We start from the raw sequence: 11,381 nt of genomic DNA, 5'->3' as shown, positions 1-11,381 counted from the left end.
TGTGGTGAGTGTGTGTGTATATATATATATATTTTTCTCATGGTCTGGAATGTGGTGAGTGTGTATATATATTTTTTTTTTCTCTGGGTCTGGAATGTGGTGAGTGTGTGTGTATATATATATATATATATATTTCTCAATGTCTGGAATGTGGTGAGCGTGTGTATATATATATATTTTTTTTGTTTTCTCAGGGTCTGCAATGTGGTGAGTGTGTGTATATATATATTTTTTTTTCTCAGTGTCTGGAGTGTGGTGAGTGTGTATATATATATTTTTTTTTCTCAGGGTCTGGAATGTGGTGAGTGTGTATATATATCTATAATTTTTTTTTGTCAGGGTCTGGAATGTGGTGAGTGTGTGTGTATATATATATATTTTTTTCTCTGGGTCTGGAATGTAGTGAGTGTGTGCATATATATATATATTTTTTTTTTCTCAGTGTCTGGAATGTTGTGAGTGTGTGTATATATATTTTTTCTCAGGGTCTGGAATGTGGTGAGTGTGTGTATATATACATATATTTTTATTTTCTCAGGTTCTGGAATGCGGTGAGTGTGTGTGTATATATTTATATATTTTTTTCTCAGGGTCTGGAATGTGGTGAGTGTGTGTACATATATATATTTTTTTTTTCTCAGGGTCTGGTATGTGGTGAGTGTGTGTGTATATATATTTTTTTTTTCTCAGGGTCTGGAATGTGGTGAGTGTGTGTGTTTTTATATACATATTTTTTCTCAGGGTCTGGAATGTGGTGAGTGTTTGTGTATATATATATATATTTTTTTCTCAGGGTCTGGAATGTGGTGAGTGTGTATATATATATTTTTTTTCCCCAGTGTCTGGAATGTGGTTAGTATGTATATATATATATATTTTTTTTTCTCATGGTCTGGAATGTGGTGAATGTGTATATATATATATATTTTATTCTCAGGGTCTGGAATGTGGTGAGTGTGTGTGTATATATATATTTTTTTCTCAGGGTCTGGAATGTGGTGAGTGTGTATATATATATATTTTTTTCTCAGTGTCTGGAATGTGGTGAGTGTGTGTGGATATATATATATATTTTTTCTCAGGTCTGGAATGTGGTGTGTGTGTATATATATCTATATATTTTTTCTCTCAGGGTCTGGAATGTGATGTGTGTGTATATGTATATATATATATTTTTTTTTCTCAGGGTCTGGAATGTGGTGAGTGTGTGCATATATATATGTATACTTTTTTTTTCTCAGGATCTGGAATGTGGTGTGTGTGTCTATATATATATTTTTTTCTCAGGGTCTGGAATGTGGTGAGTGTGTGCAGAGATATATATTTTTTTTTCCTCCGGGTCTGGAATGTGGTGAGTGTGTGTGTTTTTATATATATTTTTTTTCTCAGGGTCTGGAATGTGGTGTGTGTGTGTGTATATATATATTTTTTTTTCTCAGGGTCTGGAATGTGGTGAGTGTGTGTATATATATATATATATATAGACTTTTTTTTTCTCTGGGTCTGGAATGTGGTGAGTGTGTGTATATATATATATTTTTTTCTCAGTGTCTGGAATGTTGTGAGTGTGTATATATATATATTTTTTTTTCTCAGTGTCTGGAATGTGGTGAATGTGTGTATATATATATTTTTTTTTTCTCAGGATCTCGAATGTGGTGAGTGTGTGTATATATATATGTATTTTTTTTTCAGTGTCTGGAATGTTGTGAGTGTGTGTATATATATATATATTTTTTCTCAGTGTCTGGAATGTGGTGAGTGTGTGTATATATATATATTTATTTCTCAGTGTCTGGAATGTGGTGAGTGTGTGTATATATACATTTTTTTTTCTCAGAGTCTGGAATGTGGTGAGTGTGTGTATATATATATATTTTTTTTCTCAGTGTCTGGAATGTGGTGAGTGTGTGTATATACATATATATTTTTTTTCTCAATGTCTGGAATGTGGTGAGCATGTGTATATATATATATTTTTTTTGTTTTCTCAGGGTCTGAAATGTGGTGAGTGTGTGTATATATATATATATTTTTTCTCAGTGTCTGGAGTGTGGTGAGTGTGTATATATATATATATATTTTTCTCTCAGGGTCTGGAATGTGGTGTGTGTGTATATGTATATATATATGTTTTATTTCTCAGGGTCTGGAATGTGGTGAGTGTGTATATATATATATATAATTTTTTTTGTCAGGGTCTGGAATGTGGTGTGTGTGTACATATATATATATATTTTTCTCTCAGGGTCTGGAATGTGGTGTGTGTGTATATGTATATATATATGTTTTATTTCTCAGGGTCTGGAATGTGGTGAGTGTGTATATATATATATAATTTTTTTTTGTCAGGGTCTGGAATGTGGTGAGTGTGTGTGTATATATATATTTTTTTCTCATGGTCTGGAATGTGGTGAGTGTGTATATATATATATTTTTTTTCTCTGGGTCTGGAATAGGCGTTGCGCAAACGACTACTGGCAACACCTATGCAGCCATATTCAGCTGGCCTCAGACACCAGAAACATCAGAGGAATGTATGATGGCATGAAGAGAGCTCTTGGGCCAACCATCAAAAAGATCACCCCCCTCAAATCTAAATCGGGGGACATAATCACTGACCAACGCAAACAGATGGACCGCTGGGTTGAGCACTACCTAGAACTGTACTCCAGGGAGAATGCTGTCACTGAGACTGCCCTCAATGCAGCCCAGCCTCTACCAGTCATGGATGAGCTGGACATACAGCCAACCAAATCGGAACTCAGTGATGCCATTGATTCCCTAGCCAGCGGAAAAGCCCCTGGGAAGGACAGCATTACCCCTGAAATAATCAAGAGTGCCAAGCCTGCTATACTCTCAGCACTACATGAACTGCTATGCCTGTGCTGGGACGAGGGAGCAGTACCCCAGGACATGCGCGATGCCAACATCATCACCCTCTATAAAAACAAAGGTGACCGCGGTGACTGCAACAACTACCGTGGAATCTCCCTGCTCAGCATAGTGGGGAAAGTCTTTGCTCGAGTCGCTCTGAACAGGCTCCAGAAGCTGGCCGAGCGCGTCTACCCTGAGGCACAGTGTGGCTTTCGTGCAGAGAGATCGACTATTGACATGCTGTTCTCCCTTCGTCAGATACAGGAGAAATGCCGTGAACAACAGATGCCCCTCTACATTGCTTTCATTGATCTCACCAAAGCCTTTGACCTCGTCAGCAGACGTGGTCTCTTCAGATTACTAGAAAAGATCGGATGTCCACCAAAGCTACTAAGTATCATCACCTCATTCCATGACAATATGAAAGGCACAATTCAACATGGTGGCTCCTCATCAGAGCCCTTTCCTATCCTGAGTGGTGTGAAACAGGGCTGTGTTCTCGCACCCACACTTTTTGGGATTTTCTTCTCCCTGCTGCTTTCACATGCGTTCAAATCCTCTGAAGAAGGAATTTTCCTCCACACAAGATCAGGGGGCAGGTTGTTCAACCTTGCCCGTCTAAGAGCGAAGTCCAAAGTACGGAAAGTCCTCATCAGAGAACTCCTCTTTGCTGACGATGCTGCTTTAACATCTCACACTGAAGAATGCCTGCAGAGTCTCATCGACAGGTTTGCGTCTGCCTGCAATGAATTTGGCCTAACCATCAGCCTCAAGAAAACGAACATCATGGGGCAGGATGTCAGAAATGCTCCATCCATCAATATTGGCGACCACGCTCTGGAAGTGGTTCAAGAGTTCACCTACCTAGGCTCAACTATCACCAGTAACCTGTCTCTAGATGCAGAAATCAACAAGCGCATGGGTAAGGCTTCCACTGCTATGTTCAGACTGGCCAAGAGAGTGTGGGAAAATGGCGCACTGACACGGAACACAAAAGTCCGAGTGTATCAGGCCTGTGTCCTCAGTACCTTGCTCTACGGCAGCGAGGCCTGGACAACGTATGCCAGCCAAGAGCGACGTCTCAATTCATTCCATCTTCGCTGCCTTCGGAGAATACTTGGCATCAGGTGGCAGGACTATATCTCCAACACAGAAGTCCTTGAAGCGGCCAACACCCCCAGCTTATACACACTACTGAGTCAGCGGCGCTTGAGATGGCTTGGCCATGTGAGCCGCATGGAAGATGGCAGGATCCCCAAAGACACATTGTACAGCGAGCTCGCCACTGGTATCAGACCCACCGGCCGTCCATGTCTCCGTTATAAAGACGTCTGCAAACGCGACATGAAATCGTGTGACATTGATCACAAGTCGTGGGAGTCAGTTGCCAGCATTCGCCAGAGCTGGCGGGCAGCCATAAAGACAGGGCTAAATTGTGGCGAGTCGAAGAGACTTAGTAGTTGGCAGGAAAAAAGACAGAGGCGCAAGGGGAGAGCCAACTGTGCAACAGCCCCAACAAACAAATTTCTCTGCAGCACCTGTGGAAGAGCCTGTCACTCCAGAATTGGCCTTTATAGCCACTCCAGGCGCTGCTTCACAAACCACTGACCACCTCCAGGCGCGTATCCATTGTCTCTCGAGATAAGGAGGCCCAAAAGAAAAAAAAAAAGAATTTCTCAGGGTCTGGAATGTGGTGAGTGTGTATATATATATATAATTTTTTTTTGTCAGGGTCTGGAATGTGGTGAGTGTGTGTGTATATATATATTTTTTTCTCATGGTCTGGAATGTGGTGAGTGTGTATATATATATATTTTTTTTCTCTGGGTCTGGAATGTGGTGAGTGTGTGTATATATATATATATATATATATATATATATATATTTCTCAATGTCTGGAATGTGGTGAGCGTGTGTATATATATATATTTTTTTTGTTTTCTCAGGGTCTGGAATGTGGTGAGTGTGTGTATATACATATATATTTTTTTCTCAGTGTCTGGAGTGTGGTGAGTGTGTATATATATATATTTTTATTTCTCAGGGTCTGGAATGTGGTGAGTGTGTATATATATAAATAATTTTTTTTTGTCAGGGTCTGGAATGTGGTGTGTGTGTACATATATATATATATTTTTCTCTCAGTGTCTGGAATGTGGTGTGTGTGTATATGTATATATATATGTTTTATTTCTCAGGGTCTGGAATGTGGTGAGTGTGTGTGTATATATATATATTTTTTTCTCATGGTCTGGAATGTGGTGAGTGTGTATATATATATATATTTTTTTCTCTGGGTCTGGAATGTGGTGAGTGTGTGCATATATATATATATATATATTTTTTTTCTCAGTGTCTGGAATGTTGTGAGTGTGTGTGTATATATATATTTTTTTTTTCTCAGGGTCTGGAATGTGGTGAGTGTGTGTATATATATATATATTTTTATTTTCTCAGGGTCTGGAATGTGGTGAGTGTGTGTGTATATATTTATATATTATTTTCTCAGGGTCTGGAATGTGGTGAGTGTGTGTACATATATATATATTTTTTTTCTCTGGGTCTGGTATGTGGTGAGTGTGTGTGTATATATATTTTTTTTTTCTCAGGGTCTGGAATGTGGTGAGTGTGTGTGTTTTTATATATATATTTTTTCTCAGGGTCTGGAATGTAGTGAGTGCGTGTGTATAAATATATATTTTTTTTTCTCAGGGTCTGGAATGTGGTGAGTGTGTGCATATATATATATATTTTTTTTTTTCTCAGTGTCTGGAATGTTGTGAGTGTGTGTGTATATATATATTTTTTTTTTCTCAGGGTCTGGAATGTGGTGAGTGTGTGTATATATATATATATTTTTATTTTCTCAGGGTCTGGAATGTGGTGAGTGTGTGTGTATATATTTATATATTATTTTCTCAGGGTCTGGAATGTGGTGAGTGTGTGTACATATATATATATTTTTTTTCTCAGGGTCTGGTATGTGGTGAGTGTGTGTGTATATATATTTTTTTTTTCTCAGGGTCTGGAATGTGGTGAGTGTGTGTGTTTTTATATATATATTTTTTCTCAGGGTCTGGAATGTAGTGAGTGCGTGTGTATATATATATATTTTTTTTTCTCAGGGTCTGGAATGTGGTGAGTGTGTATATATATATTTTTTTTCCCCAGTGTCTGGAATGTGGTGAGTATGTATATATATATATATATATATATATATTTCTCATGGTCTGGAATGTGGTGAATGTGTATATATATATATATTTTATTCTCAGGGTCTGGAATGTGGTGAGTGTGTGTGTATATATATATTTTTTTCTCAGGGTCTGGAATGTGGTGAGTGTGTATATATATATATTTTTTTCTCAGTGTCTGGAATGTGGTGAGTGTGTGTGGATATATATATTTTTTTTTCTCAGGGTCTGGAATGTGGTGTGTGTGTATATATATCTATATATTTTTTCTCTCAGGGTCTGGAATGTGGTGTGTGTGTATATGTATATATATTTTTTTTTTCTCAGGGTCTGGAATGTGGTGAGTGTGTGCATATATATATGTATACTTTTTTTTCTCAGGATCTGGAATGTGGTGTGTGTGTATATATATATATTTTTTTCTCAGGGTCTGGAATGTGGTGAGTGTGTGCAGAGATATATATATTTTTTTCCTCCGGGTCTGGAATGTGGTGTGTGTGTATCTATACATATATATTTTATTCTCAGGGTCTGGAATGTGGTGAGTGTGTATATATATATATTTTTTTTTCTCAGTGTCTGGAATGTGGTGAGTGTGTGTATATATGTATATATTTTTTTCTCATTGTCTGGAATGTGGTGAGTGTGTGTATATATATATATATTCTTTCTCAGTGTCTGGTATGTGGTGAGTGTGTATATATATATTTTTTTTCTCAGTGTCTGGAATGTGGTGAGTGTGTGTGGATATATATTTTTTTTTTCTCAGGTTCTGGAATGTGGTGTGTGTGTATATATATATATTTTTTTCTCAGTGTCTGGAATGTGGTGAGTGTGTGTGGATATATATTTATATATTTTTTTTTCTCAGGGTCTGGAATGTGGTGAGTGTGTATATATATATATTTTTTTCTCAGTGTCTGGAATGTGGTGAGTGTGTGTGGATATATATTTTTTTTTTCTCAGGTTCTGGAATGTGGTGTGTGTGTATATATATCTATATATTTTTTCTCTCAGGGTCTGGAATGTGGTGTGTGTGTATATGTATATATATATTTTTTTTTTTCTCAGGGTCTGGAATGTGGTGAGTGTGTGCATATATATATGTATACTTTTTTTTTCTCAGGATCTGGAATGTGGTGTGTGTGTATATATATATATTTTTTTCTCAGGGTCTGGAATGTGGTGAGTGTGTGCAGAGATATATATATTTTTTTCCTCCGGGTCTGGAATGTGGTGTGTGTGTATCTATACATATATATTTTATTCTCAGGGTCTGGAATGTGGTGAGTGTGTATATATATATTTTTTTTTTTCTCAGTGTCTGGAATGTGGTGAGTGTGTGTATATATGTATATATTTTTTTCTCATTGTCTGGAATGTGGTGAGTGTGTATATATATATATTTTTTTCTCAGTGTCTGGAATGTGGTGAGTGTTTCTATATATATATATTTTTCTCAATGTCTGGAATGTGGTGAGTGTGTGTGTATATATATTTATATTTTTTTTTTCTCTGTGTCTGGAATGTGGTGAGTGTGTGTGTATATATATATATTTTTTTCTCAGAGTCTGGAATGTGGTGAGTGTGTGTATATATATTTATACTTTCTTTTTTCTCAGGGTCTGGAATGTGGTGAGTGTGTGTATATATATATATATATATATATTTTTTCTCAGTGTCTGGAATGTGGTGAGTGTGTGTGTATACAAATATTTTTTTTTCTCAGGGTCTGGAATGTGGTGAGTGTGTGTATATTTATATATTTTTTTCTCAGTGTCTGGAGTGTGGTGAGTGTGTATATATATATTTTTTTTTCTCAGGGTCTGGAATGTGGTGAGTGTGTATATATATATATAATTTTTTTTTTTTTGTCAGGGTCTGGAAAGTGGTGTGTGTGTACATATATATATATATTTTTCTCTCAGGGTCTGGAATGTGGTGTGTGTGTATATGTATATATCTATGTTTTATTTCTCAGGGTCTGGAATGTGGTGAGTGTGTGTGTATATATATTTTTTTTTTCTCATGGTCTGGAATGTGGTGAGTGTGTATATATAAATATATTTTTTTTTCTCTGGGTCTGGAATGTGGTGAGTGTGTGTATATATATATATTTTTTTTTTCTCAGTGTCTGGAATGTTGTGAGTGTGTGTGTATATATATTTTTTTTTTCTCAGGGTCTGGAATGTGGTGAGTGTGTGTATATATATATATATATATATTTTTTCTCAGGGTCTGGAATGTGGTGAGTGTGTGTGTATATATATTTTTTTTTCTCAGGGTCTGGAATGTGGTGAGTGTGTGTATATATATATTTTTTTTTCTCAGGGTCTGGTATGTGGTGAGTGTGTGTGTATATATATATTTTTATTCTCAGGGTCTGGAATGTGGTGAGTGTGTGTGTTTTTATATATATTTTTTTTCTCAGGGTCTGGAATGTGGTGAGTGTGTGTGTATATATATATATTTTTTTTCTCTGGGTCTGGAATGTGGTGAGTGTGTGTATATATATATTTTTTTTTTCTCAGTGTCTGGAATGTTGTGAGTGTGTGTGTATATATATATATTTTTTTTCTCAGGGTCTGGAATGTGGTGAGTGTGTGTATATATATATATATATATTTTTTTTCTCAGGGTCTGGAATGTGGTGAGTTTGTGTGTATATATATATATTTTTTTCTCAGGGTCTGGAATGTGGTGAGTGTGTGTATATATATATTTTTATTTTCTCAGGGTCTGGTATGTGGTGAGTGTGTGTGTATATATATATTTTTTTTTCTCAGGGTCTGGAATGTGGTGAGTGTGTATATATATATATTTTTCCCCAGTGTCTGGAATGTGGTGAGTATGTATATATATATATATTTTTTTTTTCTCATGGTCTGGAATGTGGTGAATGTGTATATATATATATATTTTATTCTCAGGGTCTGGAATGTGGTGAGTGTGTGTGTATATATATATATTTTTTCTCAGGGTCTGGAATGTGGTGAGTGTGTATATATATATTTTTTTTTCTCAGTGTCTGGAATGTGGTGAGTGTGTGTGGATATATATTTTTTTTTTTCTCAGGGTCTGGAATGTGGTGTGTGTGTATATATATCTATATATTTTTTCTCTCAGGGTCTGGAATGTGGTGTGTGTGTATATGTATATATATATATTTTTTTTTCTCAGTGTCTGGAATGTGGTGAGTGTGTGCATATATATATGTATACTTTTTTTTTCTCAGGATCTGGAATGTGGTGTGTGTGTATTTATATATTTTTTTTTCTCAGGGTCTGGAATGTGGTGAGTGTGTGCAGAGATATATATTTTTTTTTCTTCCGGGTCTGGAATGTGGTGTGTGTGTATCTATACATATATATTTTATTCTCAGGGTCTGGAATGTGGTGAGTGTGTGTATATATATATATATTTTTTTTCTCAGTGTCTGGAATGTGGTGAGTGTGTGTATATATGTATATATTTTTTTCTCATTGTCTGGAATGTGGTGAGTGTGTGTATATATATATATATATATATATATATATATATATATATTCTTTCTCAGTGTCTGGTATGTGGTGAGTGTGTATGTATATATTTTTTTTTCTCAGTGTCTGGAATGTGGTGAGTGTTTCTATATATATATATTTTTCTCACTGTCTGGAATGTGGTGAGTGTGTGTGTATATATATATATATTTTTTCTCAGTGTCTGGAATGTGGTGAGTGTGTGTGTATATATATATATTTTTTTCTCAGAGTCTGGAATGTGGTGAGTGTGTGTATATATATATTTTTTTTTTCTCAGGGTCTGGAATGTGGTGTGTGTGTGTATATATATATATACTTTCTTTTTTCTCAGGATCTGGAATGTGGTGAGTGTGTGTATATATATATATATTTTTTTTCTCAGTGTCTGGAATGTGGTGAGTGTGTGTGTATATAAATATTTTTTTTTCTCAGGGTCTGGAATGTGGTGAGTGTGTGTATATTTATATATTTTTTCTCAGTGTCTGGAGTGTGGTGAGTGTGTATATATATATTTTTTTTTTCTCAGGGTCTGGAATGTGGTGAGTGTGTATATATATATATAATTTTTTTTTGTCAGGGTCTGGAAAGTCGTGTGTGTGTACATATATATATATATATATATTTCTCTCAGGGTCTGGAATGTGGTGTGTGTGTATATGTATATATATATGTTTTATTTCTCAGGGTCTGGAATGTGGTGAGTGTGTGTGTATATATATATTTTTTTTTCTCATGGTCTGGAATGTGGTGAGTGTGTATATATAAATATATATTTTTTTTCTCTGGGTCTGGAATGTGGTGAGTGTGTGTATATATATATATTTTTTTTTCTCAGTGTCTGGAATGTTGTGAGTGTGTGTGTATATATATATATTTTTTTCTCAGTGTCTGGAATGTGGTGAGTGTGTGTATATATATATATAATTTTTTTTTTCTCAGGGTCTGGAATGTGGTGAGTGTGTGTGTATATATATTTTTTTTTTCTCAGGGTCTGGAATGTGGTGAATGTGTGTGTATATATATATTTTTTTTCTCAGGGTCTGGAATGTGGTGAGTGTGTGTGTTTTTATATATATTTTTTTTCTCAGGGTCTGGAATGTGGTGAGTGTGTGTGTATATATATATTTTATTTTCTCTGGGTCTGGAATGTGGTGAGTGTGTGTATATATATATATATATATTTTTCTCAGTGTCTGGAATGTTGTGAGTGTGTGTGTATATATATATTTTTTTTTTCTCAGGGTCTGGAATGTGGTGAGTGTGTGTATATATATATATATATATTTTTTTTTTCTCAGGGTCTGGAATGTGGTGAGTGTGTGTGTATATATATATTTTCTTTTTCTCAGGGTCTGGAATGTGGTGAGTGTGTGTATATATATTTTTTTTTTTCTCAGGGTCTGCTATGTGGTGAGTGTGTGTGTATATATATATATTTTTTTCTCAGGGTCTGGAATGTGGTGAGTGTGTGTGTTTTTATATATATTTTTTTTCTCAGGGTCTGGAATGTGGTGAGTGTGTGTGTATATAAATATTTTTTTTTCTCAGGGTCTGGAATGTGGTGAGTGTGTGTATATTTATATATTTTTTCTCAGTGTCTGGAGTGTGGTGAGTGTGTATATATATATTTTTTTTTTCTCAGGGTCTGGAATGTGGTGAGTGTGTATATATATATATAATTTTTTTTTGTCAGGGTCTGGAAAGTCGTGTGTGTGTACATATATATATATATATATATTTCTCTCAGGGTCTGGAATGTGGTGTGTGTGTATATGTATATATATATGTT

The sequence above is a fragment of the Heterodontus francisci genome, unplaced genomic scaffold (genome assembly GCF_036365525.1).
Source record: "Heterodontus francisci isolate sHetFra1 unplaced genomic scaffold, sHetFra1.hap1 HAP1_SCAFFOLD_140, whole genome shotgun sequence".
In the NCBI taxonomy this organism is placed as follows: Eukaryota; Metazoa; Chordata; class Chondrichthyes; order Heterodontiformes; family Heterodontidae; genus Heterodontus; species Heterodontus francisci.
This window is presented reverse-complemented; position numbering follows the sequence as displayed.